We start from the raw sequence: 16,501 nt of genomic DNA on the forward strand, positions 1-16,501 counted from the left end.
CCGTTACTGTAAATAATATAATAATCTAGAATATGATGGGTTCCTGTATTTATTTCTATTCAATCAACATGATTGAACCGGGCGATTATTAAGATTGAACTGGATTTAAAATAATCACTCAGGCCTAGACGTTAAGTAGGCGCCAGCCGTCGTTGGAACAGCCACAATAAATACACGTCGGATGAGTAAGGAAACTTTACTAGCGTGGTCATATTGAAAATTTCTTGCATGCTTTTCAATAAAGAACTATCTATCTCGCCCACAGAAAATTGTGGACTCTAGGTTCGGTCACGAAAACGTTCCCTGGTATTGGGGAACAACAAATAAGAAATTTAGATCTTTGGCTTCTGACCATCAATTTTCTTAATTCATGGTATGAATATGCAACTTGGACGTCTTTCTTTTGAACTCTTGAATCCAAAAGTTTACACTGAACTATAGTTGAAATCACAAAATAATATACCTAATTTAATTGATTTAATTTATAGAGATTATATGCAAGCAAAAGTACAAAAGACACAGATCGCCAACCCTTTGATAGATTTGGTAAAAATTTTGCTAAAAGTCTACATTTGAAATGCTAAACTTGTGTACCAAATTTTATCCATATATCTATTTAAGTTATGTAATTATTGAGCTCACTTTCACTCTAATAACCAGACCGACAGACTTCCTTTGAATAAGTTTTCTTCAAATTTTGATAGAAATCTGCTTGGTCAGAATTAAATATACTACTTTTCATCCGCTTATTTTATAGCGATAGCCAAAGTGGCAGAAATGTGTTTTTCGAGCTTAGGGAGGTCTGAAATTTGGAAAAATGTGTTGTGACTTATGGCACTTTTACAAGCCCGCTGACAGTTATCGGTCAGCAATTTAAGCCGAGTGAACGTCTCTTGTTTTATTCTGTAGCGTCAACTAAAGCCAAGAATAAGACTTAGCTACTTTATGCGTCACATTTGCTTGCAGCACCTCTTTTTATAAGGGGGCACATCCACATACCTTACAGATAGAACCCCGAAGAACAACCATGCCCGAATCGGGACTCGAACCCCGAGGGCCCAGGATACGAGGAAGACGCGCAACCCCTAGGCCAGGACGCCAGCTGTGGAGGGTTGGATGTAGGAAATAAACAGGAAAAATTTGAGGGAATTAAAACAACATGGCTTTAATGCCTCTCTCAGTCTTTAATACATAAATCATGAACATCATGGCACCGGACGGCTAAACATGGCCCTTACACCGTAAAAAAATTCAAAATCCGCCCAAAAGCATCAGAGCCATGTATAAAAAATTATGGATATGAAATAAAAGCTATGATGTTATAGTTATACGTTAATCTTTTAAAAACGCATCTGCTGTCAAAAACGCATACATAATAATAATGCAATACTGGCAAAAGCAGATAAAAAATATATGAGATGATGAAAATTACTATTTGTGCTTTATTCATTGCCTACGCGATTTCGAGCTTCTATATTCCTTGCCTACGTGATTTCGAGCTTCAAAACTGCCTCACTAAAGCAACATCATGTTATCACATGATAAAAAAAATAACCAATTCTTTTTTAAACAGCAAACCAACAAACATATAAAAAAGTGACCAGAATTTTTTTATTTGACAATAATTGCAGGACCTTTGAATGTAAATAAAGACTGTTCGAAGGCCTTATCATATTATTTTTTTATCCTTTTTTCGGTCCTTTTGCAGATAATTCGCGGTTGCAGTTGCATCAAATTACCCGTGTAATTGGGGGTTTACTGCATTTGAAAAAGGAGAAAGAAATAAAAAAAAGAATAAAAATATTAAACCAGAAAGAAAATTTTCCTTCTTCCGATTTCCATTATTGAATTCTCAAGAGAAAACGAATTCATCAAACTAGTTTTTGTTAATATCCACCTGAAAGTAAGAATAATTATTTTACATAATATTTTTAATAACGTTATTTAAATGGTTGAAACTTACCATCTTTATGATCAGAATTTAATATGATTTGAACTATCCTGAATCATCAAATTCCTTTAATAAAACTACTGAATAAAAGTGACTACTATAATATAAGTCACACTATAATATATAGGAATATATTATATCGTGGAAATAATAATATGATATAGGTGAAAGAATATTATATATATATTAAAGATTACTAAATTAGGCATGTAGTATTAATATGACACATCGGATTATAGATGCGATTATATTTACTAGTTTTACTTTCATGCGATTATATTTACAATACGAAGTATACAAAGAAAAGGTATTGGAATAATAATAAAAAGAATGTATAGAAGCAGTGGCAGAAGTTTGTTGATCGGAAGGGTGAGAGGAAGACAAATCTGACAAGGAGACAAGCACAAATTCTCTATTGTGACTTCAAAACAACTCATAATAATTCATTTCACATTTCAATAAAGAAAATTATGTATTATTTAGCTTTTTAAAGAATATTCAGATACTGATCTTTTCTGTGGAAAATCTGCGGTTAACGTCGTTGACATTCATTGCCTTGAGCTCTTACTAGGCCAACCAAAAATAATCGGCAAAATGCGATATCTTATTCACCTGACACTTTGTGAGTGATATTGCTGAAAGTAGTGCAAATTGTAAGCTGAATGAATGCCATTTGAATCAGATATTTCAAAATACGTGGACGTATCTTCGACGTCTTCCATCGTTTTGAGTTCTAGTGGGCTGACAAAAAATTATCGGCAAAATGGGACAAGCTATTCATTTGTCACCTTGTCCGTTATACTGCCAAATGTGATACAACATAAACATTGCTTGATATTTTGATTGTTTGTAATATATTAGCTTTAATATGGTTTTTATGTTATCAAATTTGTTAATGCCCATCTCTTCACAGCCGCCCTGAAGAGGTGAAAACTTTTGCAGATGAAACTCTCAATCTCTCGAGGACGGGAGGGGAGGGTCAAATGGATGCCGAAGGGGAAGCAAGTGCCCTCATGTTAACGCTGCCTCCGAAGTTTGACGAAGTTCTATATATTCATCCGCAAGAAGATTGTCTAGCTGGTTTTCAGATTTTAAGAGAAGACTAGTTTCACAAATTTTTACATGAAAATTGAAGAAAGTTTATTAAACAGATTTAGCATTTAAAGCTCAATTCCTCATCACATTTTGAACCAAATTCTTCAAAGGGTAAACTTTCTGTTGGTTTGTATATTTTTATGTGTGCAACTCAAAAATCCAAGAATAAACAGAAATGAAATTCGGCTTATGATCTTGATACTAAAATTGCAATCCTGTGCTGAACTTGGTTTCGTCAATCGAAAAAAAGAGATGCATTCTTTTAGAACCCATAAAATATATTCTGTGCATATTAAAAGAATACACAGAGAAGACACAAAATGCATACTTTTCTTCACAATACTATGAAGTACAAAATGGTCATATATTGTGCTGGATTATGAAAATAAAAGTCTGAACACTTCTTTTTTACATCTTCCAACAAAATCCAAAATTTTATGTTGATATGGTGGTACACTTTTATTAAAGAGCATGCGAAAAAGTTGCGGGTAAACATTTCCGCTGATTTATTTCCCACGGATTTTCATTTCCATCATAATTTCAGAATTTTCAGAATATTTGAATTTATATTCTGCATGTTTGTAAAAATAAACATCTGCCCGTCGAATACAGATTAAATACATCAATATACAGAGAGATTATAAAAAAAAATCTATTCTGATATATGAGAGAATAAATTTTGGGTTCAAGGTATTTTGAGGTGTTCCCTCAAGAATCATTTGAAAAACAACAGTTAAGTTCTAAATTCTTCTTTTTCTTCACGACTACAGTGACAATAGTTGAAAAAATTTTTTTGGCAATACCTAATATATTAATGGAATGTGTTCTTCATATCAAAAATTAATAAATAGCATTAGAATAGTACTTCTAGCATGAAAATAACCAGTTCTAGACAGACTAAGAAGAAAACAGAAAAAAACTGTGGTGTGCCTAACAGAGACATGAATTTCAATAGATTCCTTTTGGCATGGCACGTGCTTTGGTTCTAGGCAACATCTGCCAAAAGCAACGTGACATCGGGGATGCAGTAGATAAAGAAGAAAATTGTGAAAGACAATAAAATATTTCGATTTCTGTCTTTCTTTACTGTTATTGTTTATTTGTTTTTCTTTTTTTCTTAATCTGTCTATCACTAGACATTTTCGTGCTACAGGTACTGCTCCAACGCTTTTTCTTGTTTTTTGCTATAAAAACCACATTCCAATAAAAAAAGATTATGTTGCCATTTGAAAATTTTGAAATTTTGTCACTGTAACCATAACTGTTAGAGCTTAATTATTGTTTTTAATATGATTCTTGAGCACACACTGCGAAATACCTTGAACCACAATTTTATCCCATTCTTATGAACAGTTTCTTGTGAACGGAATTTTTTTACAATCACTCTGTATATTAAGTTATACATTTACAAGTATAATTTATTTCAACGCATCTTTAATCTAATTAAGCGAAGCAAATTAATGAAATAAAACACATTTGAGAAAAAGATAATTTAGACATATGAAACAAAGAATCACTGAATTTTGTCAAAATATTTCACTGGAATGAAGCTTATCATTTTTCTTTTAGTTGAACCATAAATGCAGAAGAACACGAAAAACTTTTGTTTTATTCCCTTTTCAGAAGTATGCCAGAGGGTATATGAAATGTTTCTTCAAACTCAAAGATATCTAAGTTTTATGGTGTTCCTTCTTTTAAATCAACGTTCATTTTTAATGTTTTTTCACTGTTTGACTTTTTTTACTTCAAATTTATTGAAAGATGAAAATGCTAGTGAATTTTAAAGCGAAGAAATTCTATTTCATTTGGAATTCTCTGACTCGTATGTGGTATTGAAGCGTAGAAAAATAAGCAATTTGGCATTCATCATTTTTTATTTGACGTAGTTATTCGTTACGGTTCAAATAATGCAAAATTCGAAAATCTTTTGCTCTCTTGTTATTATAGGAATTTATCGAGGATCTCGCTTGGGCAGAATTTCTGAAAAGGTACGAAATTGATTTCCAGACGATTTCTTCATGTTTTAGGTGAAAGGGAACATTAAAAAATAGTGTATTATAAAGAATTCATATCGTGAAAACTTCCAAACATTTTTTCCTTCATAAATTTACAAAAAAAAAAAAATGCTTTAAATTGAAAACCTATTCCTGGTGGTAGCTTTGATTTCAATTTTATTGAAGGTGTTAATAAATTTTAAATCGAATAAAATTTTATTTTCATTCAACTCTTCTGATTAAAAAACTCAGGTTGAAACTTAGAAAAAGCAATAACATAGCCTAATATGAATTTGGCATTTATTTTTATTTATTTTATTTAGTTATTTTTAAGATCTATATTTTCAAAAATTGATATATTCTTGCTGGCTTTTATACTGGTTTGGATTTCAAAGACAGAAACGAATTTTTTAGGAGTTCTGTCGAATTTTCGAATATCTTTTACCTGTTTCTTATGAAATCCAATAATAAAATAGGCTGAGTATTATGAAATATTCATACAGCCGAACGTCCCACATATGTGTTTTCTTGTAAATTGGCAGAAAAACAATTTAAGACCTTGAAAATCTTAAATCCAATATTCTTTTTTTTTTTTTTTTTTTTTTTTTGTGCATGTCATTTTGACTTCAGATTTATTGAGCGTTGAAAATGCGAAGGAATTTTAAATCGAAGAAAATTTTAAGTGACTTCAGCTTTTATAACTCAGAAAAGTCATTAAAGTTTAGAAAATAAACAATAAAGCAGAAGATCATAATTAAATGTAATGTGATTCATATATTTCAGAATTAGAATATCAAATTCCAATGAATGTTATTTAAGATATTTAATGTTGAAGATATGATTATTTTTAGATTTGAAATGGCGTTATTTATTTTTACACAATTAGTTTATGAACATTTCCAATAGGTGCTATTTAGTGACAGTGTAATGTTTCAGTGGAGGGGTGTTATATTTTAAGAGCTATGGCAATGTCGTTTTGAAAGTTCATAATCTATTGCAAAAAAATATTTTTGTTTTTAAAATATCTTCTGATACAGAAATATGAAATTATAGAGTATACTTCCACACGTGAGAAGCATATAATGTTAGACTCTTTGTAATATTTGATTCGGTAATTTAAAATCTTTTAAAATATCTTTTGCTGATTCCTTCAGTTTCTTAGAGAAAATTTTATCTTTTGCTTTTCTTTTATTTACCATCCTTTGCTCCACTGAGAAATATAAAAATGGTGTAAAACGATAATACATTGTATCGAAAATACATTTTTACATATTAATCTTAGCACGAATCGATTCTACAAAGTTTATTCACAGAAAATCTAATAATTTTGCTTGATTATTTTTAACCATTGGAGAACATTATGAAAGAACCGATTAGCAATCTTGGAAGATCAATCTCCATGATATTGAAATTACTAGAAGGATGGAATTTCTCCAAAATTGTCTTTAATTAAAAAATTACTTTCAAAATTATTATCCCCCTAACTTGGACTTATGTTAAAGTCGCAAATGCCTTCGATGGCAATGAAATACAATAATGACAATAAAGTATCGAACTTAGGCATAAATTTAACATTTTTTTAGAATCTATCTTGTGATACTTGGCGATATTTTTGGCAATTAATTCATTAAATAGTTCTCGAAATTTAAATTTGTGTTTTAGACTAGTTTTTACTAAACAATTGAAACTAAACTTTTACTCACAATATCAGTGTAGTCGCAACATAACCTGCCAAATTTGAGTTAAAGCGTTTATATTCTTGTGAAGGTACAAACCGACAGGAAGTCAAACCGTTGAGTGATTTGTTTGCAAATTTTACAGATATATTCTCCTAAGATGTATAATCTGTGCACCATATTTTACCTATCTAGTGTTCTTCGTCTTGTAGATATTGTGCGAACATATATTCGCTTAACCAGAGAGTCAGGTTTGCTCTGAATTGATCTCACTCAAAATTTGATACAAATTTGCAATTTTAGAGTAAAGACCATATTCCAAATTTCATTTGTCCAACTCCAAGCAGTTTTGGTTTATTTTTGGAGAATTTTGAAAAGTAGAGTTAAATTTAAAACAGACCAATATTTTTACCAAATTCTTTATAATATGATTTATCTATGTGTGTTTCACTTAAATGCTTCAGAAATATACTATTTATTAAGTTTATTTCAGCGACAAAGAATAAAGATGATTTATTGGATTTGATAAATGGAAGTTATAAAACTCATTAGTCTTGGTCACAAGCCATTAGAAATAATGATGCTTCCATTAAAAAAAAATTGCGAAAATTTATGCTATTTCCATTCTTACTGTCAAACATAAGAACTTGCAAACGATATATTATTTTCTAATATTCCACGATAAAAAAAATGAAATTTGTGCATGAATCGTTGAATGAGTGCTATTTTAAATAATTATTATGTTTTATTTTCTTGCAAAAATCATTTTTCAAGAAAAATTACAAATATAACAAAAAAAAAAAAAGGAAAAATTGAAATTTTTTTATTCTTATTCATTTTCAAATGATAGATTTTTTACATAATTCTTCTATCATAGAATGTTTCTTCTTTATTATTAATAGGGCCCTTAACTGATATTTAGTATTATCTTAAATAACCGTTCATGAGATTACATAGTATAAAATTTTCATTTTTAATACTAACGAAACACATTTTAATTAACCGTCATAAAAATTTCAAATAATTTTTCTTGCATTTCAATATTTCTACGCAAAATTTTAGCCATATATTCTCATTCAAAAAATACGAATCTATTTAATTTTAGTACATGACAGAATCCGAAAGCGTAGGATTCTGTCTAAGAGCATGTTTTTATTTAGTATAAAAGCATATTTTGTATAAAGTATAATGTTATTTAAAAATTCTCTAGTGTCTGCAACATTATTTAAAAAAAATGAACTTTTAAATCCTTTTAAAGCAATGAAGGGTGGGTGGGGGATAAAATTTTTAAAATATAAAACAGCAATATAAAAAAAATGACCATAGGTTAGTAAAAAATCTTGTCTTTGCTACAAAAAGGTATTCATGTATTTCCTGATTTCAAAATCGTCTGCATTTCTTCAGTCTTACATTTTGTATTCTTAACAAAAATTGAAGGAAAGACTGTCTGAAAATGAAATTAATATTTTTGATGGTAAACATTTAAATCTTCAGACAGTATAAAATTCTTATATGATAATTTACTGCAATTTGCTGTTGAAAAATTGCAACATTTTGGTTAAATACTAATTATATAACTAACTTTTATTAGCTTATTAAAAATTTTTGCACTTTGTTTTATTAACCTTTGCACTCAGAAATTATCAAAATATTTTCACCTTTGTTTTAAGTTAGACATATCGCAAGCTGAAAGTGTTTAAGTTGTAAGTTAAATTGTAACATTTAGATTTTATCTGGTCAAATTTTTTAGAAGGAAATGCGAAATATTCAAAATCAACAAATGTGACTTTTATTGATATTGAGATTTAACAAGAGAAGAATTCGAAATACGGATAAGAATTTTTGAAATGGATGAAATTTTTTTAAATAAAAATAAAATCTTTAACTTTCAGATGGATTATCCTCTTATAAGAAAACTAAAAGTTCATTAAATAATAAAATTCAGATCTTCTTCACAAATTGTGATAAAGCAACTAAATACCCAAAAATAAGTTTATTTTGCTTTGTTTCTTCGCGTGATAACTTCTTTTCAGTCATCTGAACACAAGCTCTGATTAAAAATGAATTTTAGTAGGAAATTAATGAAGCATAGCTTTAAGATTGTGACAGGAAATTAATAAGTCATTTTCCAATGAATTCGACTTTCCCTTAAAGCGTTTTTATATCAGCAGCTTTTAATACTGCTGATATAAAAATGCTTTAAGGAAAGAAGAATTCATTGGAAAATGACTTGTAATGAGGCTTTCAAAAAGTGTCTTGAAATTTCTACAACCGAAAAAACAAGAAAATTTTAAAAGCTGTTGATTTATTTTTAATAACGTGATTTTAGCTTTCATGTTAGAATTATTATATAAAATGCTTCATTAGATGAATGTTTATTACGAAGGAAAAATGAAGATATATATGGATACGTGTGCATGTTTCATCATGTGAGGGTAACATATATTTTTGAACACATGTTATTTTAATTATTTTAAGCTTATATAAATTAATATATATGAACATTTATTTCGATAATTAGTTTCTACTATTTTTATTAATAATTTTCACTTTAACTCAAAATAGATTTTATTATAGAATTATAGATAAACTTTGCTTTCATGGACGAAAAAATCCACTTTTGGATAAATACACCCCTCAAAGTGATGTTGAGCATTGAATAAAATAAGCGTATGTCCTGCGTTCTTTGTGAGGTTCTGTCTTCTATCTCGCTAGAAGCGTTTTATTTCTTTTAACCATTTTTGCGCTTTCCTTTTTTGATTCCGATTTCAAACTTGCATATTTATTCTAAAAACATCTATGGTTTTTTTTGTGGTGCATCTATGGAATCTTAGCTATCTAATTCCGTTGACTTTACAGTTTTATAGAATTTTTAAATAAAGGGTAAGGATAAACACTTTCATTTTTTAATCCCTATTTTCTGAAATCAATGTACATTTGTACATTGATGTATGTACAAATGAACATCAATGTACATTCATCAAATGATGAATGTACAAATGTACATCAATGTACATTTGTACATTGATGTATGTACAAATGAACATCAATGTACATTCATCAAATGATGACTGTACAAATGTACATCAATGTACATTTTGTGTATGTACTTTTTAGTAGTACATACACAAAAGTTTGAAGGTTTATCGTATTTGAGAACAGACATTTAATTTAATCGATATTTCGTTGGTATTAATTTCATTTATTTCTCAGTAATATTTACTATAGCATTAAATAGTTTAATTAATATTCATTATTAATTAAATTAATTATTAATTCATTATAGCATTAAATATTCAAGGACAGCTCTTATTGTAAAACTGTGTATATAATTTACGGTTTGTGTTATGGATAGGTTATTGTTAATAATAATCGGTAAAATCGATTAATCGCTTTTATCACAACGACCAATTGCTATTAGCAATTATCAATTATTATTGCTTAGTAATAGTTAGTATTAATAATAGCTGAATAATCATATTGGTCTAACATATATAAACATCAACATCCGGTTAAATATGTTTTAAAATTTAAATTTAAATAATTAATGCAAATTAATTATTTCATTTGAATTTCAGATTTAATTTACGCTTTTAATTTTATTGAATTTTTAATTTTATTTTAATTTACATATTAAATTTAGTTCACATTTTAGGCCATCCATTAATATTCCTTTTCATATATTTTAATAATGAATATAATTTATATGAATATAATTATATTTATTATTTATATTTATATAAATTTTAATATGAGTATAATTTATATATTAATAATTCGATAAATAATAATAATGATCGATTATTATTAATTTATATAGGTTAGTAGTAATAATAGCTGATTAATTATAAATTAAAGTTAGTTGAAATTTCATTTACTATAAAGTTAGCTAAAATTTAAGGTCACTCGTTAATTGCATGTTTTTGGCAGCAATAAAGGTTATATATTGTATGGATATCCATGCCCATATTCTTTTTTGAGTATATTTTAAACTTCGCTAAAAATTATCCCTTATTAGAAATTCTTTAGGTTTGACTAGAATATTTCAATTGAAAATTTATTCAAGTTAAAAAAATGTTTAGATACACAGTGAAATTTTATTAAATTTTGAAACATAACATATATAAAAGGACTGTTTAAAAATAAGAGAATAAAATTTAATATTATGAAAAACAAAAAATAAATAAAAAGGGCAGAATGAGGAAAAGTACTATACATCACTGTGCAAACAGCATTATTTTACAAAAAGCACACGAATGCATAAGACTTATTTACGCAACCAAGCAAAGAAGACTTCTGTTATTTAAAAACGATCTTCCCTTAAGCTTTTGTTAAGCCTACATTATTCGGATCAAAGTCTTCAAAAGATATTCCTCAGGACTGAAAATACTATTTTCTTTTTCTCTTACCAGAAGAGCACAACGAAACGAAGATCTGGGGAATATAAGCACATTTTTCACTTTATTGACTATTATAAATCATCCTAAAGTACAAAGCTTTTCCATTTATTCAATCCAATATTTAGCGTTTGAGTCTTTTTTGTAGTTCTTCATTTTTATCCACTAGGTTTTTTTTTTTCTAAAAGAATGCTTGTGATGAAAAGAAGTGTATCTTCAGTACGCAGATATCTCAGTTTTACGATTTTTTTTTATTTAACAGGGAACATTTTTTCAGTGTTTTATTTTTTGGTTTTAAGTTTATTGAAAAATGGAAGTTCGAGTGAATTTTGATGGAAAAATATTCCATTTCTTTTCGGTTTCGTTCAATCGAAAGTATCATTGGAAATTTAGGAAATAAATAATGTGGCTGAAACTCATAAAACTTATATTTATCGTTTTTTTATTGTTCTATGTAATTCGCCATCACAGTTCATATCTACCACTTTTATAATTTTTCTTTTATTCTCTGTTTAAAATAAGAGAGAAATTCGTCAATCTAATTACAATTTCATAAATATTAATGACTATGCTTTCGGTTATATTTTATGTTTTAAATTAATACGTTAAACAAGCTGACGTTTCCGTTAAAATGAAATTTTGATATTTAATTTTTAATAAAATTAAATATCGAATTTTATTGACATTCTTCTCTTAGCAAACGCAAAGGAATATTTTAAATAATTTATTGAAATGTTATATGCTTTAAAGTTTGAGTACTACCAGAATACTAGTTAAAAATTTTTAATTTATGATTTTGATACAGCATCTACTCAGGTAATTTTTTTAAAAATATTGTTCCAAACAAAATAAAGCAAAATAGTATACGTTTTTCTTTTTATGTCTCCCTAACGGGCTAAATTAATTAGACTATGAATACAATGTTGCATCGTGCAATCAAGATAAGTCATAAAAGTCGTACTCTTGGCACTAGTTGGAGCTACTTAAACAAGAGACGCAACTTATCGGCTTAAATAGCTGTCTTCGTAGCAGCGTACTTGTCCATGGCAAATGCCTTAAGAAACAACAACAGGAGTAATAGATGTATTATACCACAAAAATAAGGAACAGAAGAATCTAAATACTGTGGATATAGAAATTTCAGATTCCGACTTTGAAGAGAGTGAGAGTGATATTGACAATGAAGATAATGACAGTGTAATTGTTGAAGAAGATATTGCTAATGAGGATGAAATATTAACCCATCAAGAATGCTTCCTATAATTTATAAAGTTCGAAAAATTGTTAAGATATTTAAACGTTCCCCTACAAAAAATGCCATATTAAAAAAATATATTCTAACTGAAAATAAAATAGAATATATATTAATATTAGATTCTAAAACACGTTGGAACAGTTTACTCCTAATGATGGAATGATTTTTGAAACTGGGAAATCCATTCCAAAAAGCAATAATCGATTTAAACCTGCAAATTAATTTTTCAGATAGTGAATTCGACATAATATCCAGAACTGTATCAGCTCTACTTCCAATAAAATTGGTTGTTGTGGCATTATGTCAGAGAGATTCTAATTTATTAACAGGTAATGCAACAATAAATTTCATGTCACTGAAAGAACAACACACATCACTCTCTGAAGAATTATATATTACATTGAAAAATCGCACAGAAGAAAGGCATACCGAAATAGAAAATGTCTTACGGTATTTACTTAATTATAATGATTTTGAAAATGAAAATGAAAAAGAAGAAAATAGACTAACCAATTCAAATCTGATCGATTTTAAAGTAAATTTTCTTAAAATTTTTTATCCACGCACCTATGCACATTCAGAAGAATTCGGTACAGTTATCGAAGATTATGATGACACTAATGTCGATAGTGAAAAGGATTTGTCTCTTGAACAAAAATTAAAATTAGTGATAAATAAAAATTTCAACAAATCAAAATACCATACAAAAATCAGCTATATCAAAATCATCCGACGAGAAATCGATTTATTTGAAGATGAGGGATTTAGAGGTAAATACTTGAATAAAGTATTGCTAACAGTACCACCAACTAGCATAAATGCCGAAAGAGCGTTTTCGACAGCTGGTAATTTTTGCACAAAATTACGTTCCAGGCTTAATAACAGTGCAATTAATGCATAATGTTTTTTAAGATCACATTTCAAAAATTGTAATAGTACCACAGACGGAATAGTGATAATTACATTTTTTAGTGATTTAAATAAATATGATGTTCCTTTACTTTTTTTGTGATTCTTTATATACTGTTATAACTTATAAATTACAAATTATTTTTTTGTAATATTTACACTCTCTAAAATTCTACTACCGGTATTAAAACCGGTATCCCGGTATTAAGATCTAAAAAATATCGAATACCGGAATTGAACTTTTGGTCCAATATTGTAATCCCTAAACTCAACCAATCAAGTGGGGTAGTATTTTTAGTATTAGTAGAATTTTTATATTAATAGACCTTTTGCATAGTATTGTTTACCTTGTAAGCATTTTAGATTTTTAAATTTCGGTTTCTTGGCATTTATGTCGATGTGTAAAAGCATTCGAATGAATTTTAATATTAATGATTCTAAACGAATTATTAATATTAATTTATCTCTGAAAATGTTTTATTAAAGAATTCCGTAATTAAATTTTCGATTCCAAGTTGAAGAGTTAAAATGAGAAACTGATCTGCATGAGACTTGAGAAATTAATTCGTATGGAAATTTTGTTGAAATAGTATATATATTCCATGCTTTCTTAGAAATTATAGTTTGTTTGAAATTTGGCCATTGAATTTTGATCACTATCCGCATATATGAGAGCAGGAAGTAAAACAGATTTCTCGGAGATGGTTTTTAACCAAATTTTATCTCATTGTAAACATAATTTATTTAACTTGCCGTTTTGGTGCTTGGAGAATATAATTAATTTCAACCGTCCTTATAAGAGTGTTCCAAATAGTTTTTCTTCACGATCTCTTGATTTTTTCATTCAATTAAAATGAAACCCAGCTATCTTATCTCAAATTCTTGTGCCTTTCACACAAAGAAGATTTTATTGGTAAGGATTAATGGAAGTTAATTAATGTTCATATGCGAAGTACATATTTATTTTTATATTTTACAATTTTATTATAGTATTAATTCAATATCTTAACAAATGAATGGATGATATATATAATTTATCCATTCTCATAAATGAAATATATAAAGTCAAAATATCATATTATTATCCTCAAAATATTCGAATGGTAGTCTTTGAACAATCTAAACTTTTTAGACCTCTATGAGGAAAACACAGAATTAGAATTATGTCTTTTGGTCTGCTTCTCCCTCTGTAAACACAATAAATCAAAAAAAAGTTATCAGCTAGATTGATGAAATTTGGTATATGGAAATTAGTATACATTTCTGCTGTTGTTGTGGTTTCTAATGACACTTGTTATAGGCAAGACCGCTGACTTTAGAAGTCAGCGATTTTAAGCCAAGGATGCCTCTCTTGTTTTTCATTAGCGCCATCAATGGCCAAGAGTACGACTTAGCTACACACACGTCACAACCCTTTTTACGGAGCGGACTTCAGTCATGCATTTCATTCAATAATTCCCAGATCGTAATTTAGACCTGGATCACAGTACGATCACCCATGATCCAGTACCCCTAGTGGTATTACTCTCGACATGTAGGACTTTGTGACCACGACAATTTTATGCGTGCGTCAGCCACTACCCGCACGGAGAGTCTTGTATATTTCCTTAAAATTTTAAACGAATTAAATTCAGAGGAAATATGTTTTCCCTGTCCGAATACAAGTGCACATGATCTTTGGTGACGATTAATGTCTGGCATGAGTTAATGGTGCCCGAAAATCAAATTTGTGTTTTTGGCATGTTTTTACGAACTCAATGAAAGCAAAATTGGGCACAAAACTACATTTGTTGCCACATAGTCATATGAAAAGTTTCATATATTTCACGTATTGCGTTTTTGAGTTATCTTATTTACATGCTTATGAAAGTACAGGTCGACAAGTTCAATCAAGGTCAATTAAAAAATTTTCTTAATTTCGATAGATATCTACACTTTATGTATGTAAAAGTATTATATATGTAAAAGTTTATGTATGTAAAAGTATTATGTATGTAAAAGTTTATGTATGTAAAAGCATTATGTATGTAAAAGTTTATGTATGTAAAAATATTATGTATGTAAAAGTAATATATGTTTTATGTATGTAAAAGTTTTCTCAATCCAATTTTGTACATTCTCAGTTCTCACGTTAACTCATATTCAGACAGCTAAACAATCAGTTTTCCTCTGAATACATTTCACTTATCTACAATTTTTTTGTAAAATCCATATGACTAATTTCATCGGACCACCTTGACACGTGTTAGAGTTATGATGTTCATAGTCAGATCGACATAATTCGATTTATTTGAACTCAAATTGGTGTGAAATGTGATTAGTCCACATCGAGAATTATCACCGCATCATCAAATATACTTTTCCTTCCATGTAAACTGGCGATTTTCTAATTTTCTTTATTTTTAATATGTAATACAAATGTTAAACCCCATACTCGAAAGTTCTTTAAACATCACTCTCTTTCTAGTTATCTCGTTTCCGGTAGTAAATTTTCTGTCAAATTACATTTGTTTTATACTGAACGAAAAATGTATTTAAAAAAATACAATTATATTTAATTCACATTTAAGATAAGAAGTACGAAAAGACTTAAAAACTAAAATTAAAAGTGTTATAAAAAAGAAAATATAATTTAATGCATAATAGGAAAATGATTGGATACGGTAAAGCTTGGATATTGTTGATAATATTGGATACGGTAATATCAGTTGTTGAAAACTTAATATTTCTGTAGCAACAGCCTTTAAAAAAATTTCCACATTGGCATTGCTTCCCTGAAGGATTAAGACAGATATAAACCAGCGGCATCTCATGAGATTTTGAAAAACACTGCAAATACATTAATTCAACCAGGCTTTGAGGCGAACTTCAACCTCACATAGATCAGAGTTTTGGCTCAAAAAGAGAAAAATGAGAAACGGTGAGCACGTTGAGGAGAAATAAAATGGTTGGAATAAATACAATTGGACTTGGTGCTATTCTATTTACTGATATATCTTCTACATTTTTTATTTCAGCACATATTCTAACATGTAAATATACTCTTCTAATATCATTCAATGTTTACATCATTCCTGCCAACTCATCAGAACTGAACTATACAATACATTTTTTTTATTTCAGCACATCTCCTAACTTGTAAATATACTCTTCTAATATCATTCAATGTTTACATCATTCCTCCCAACTCATCAGAACCGAACTATACAATACATTTTTTTATT

This window comes from Argiope bruennichi, chromosome 5 (genome assembly GCF_947563725.1).
Source record: "Argiope bruennichi chromosome 5, qqArgBrue1.1, whole genome shotgun sequence".
Lineage (NCBI taxonomy): Eukaryota > Metazoa > Arthropoda > Arachnida > Araneae > Araneidae > Argiope > Argiope bruennichi.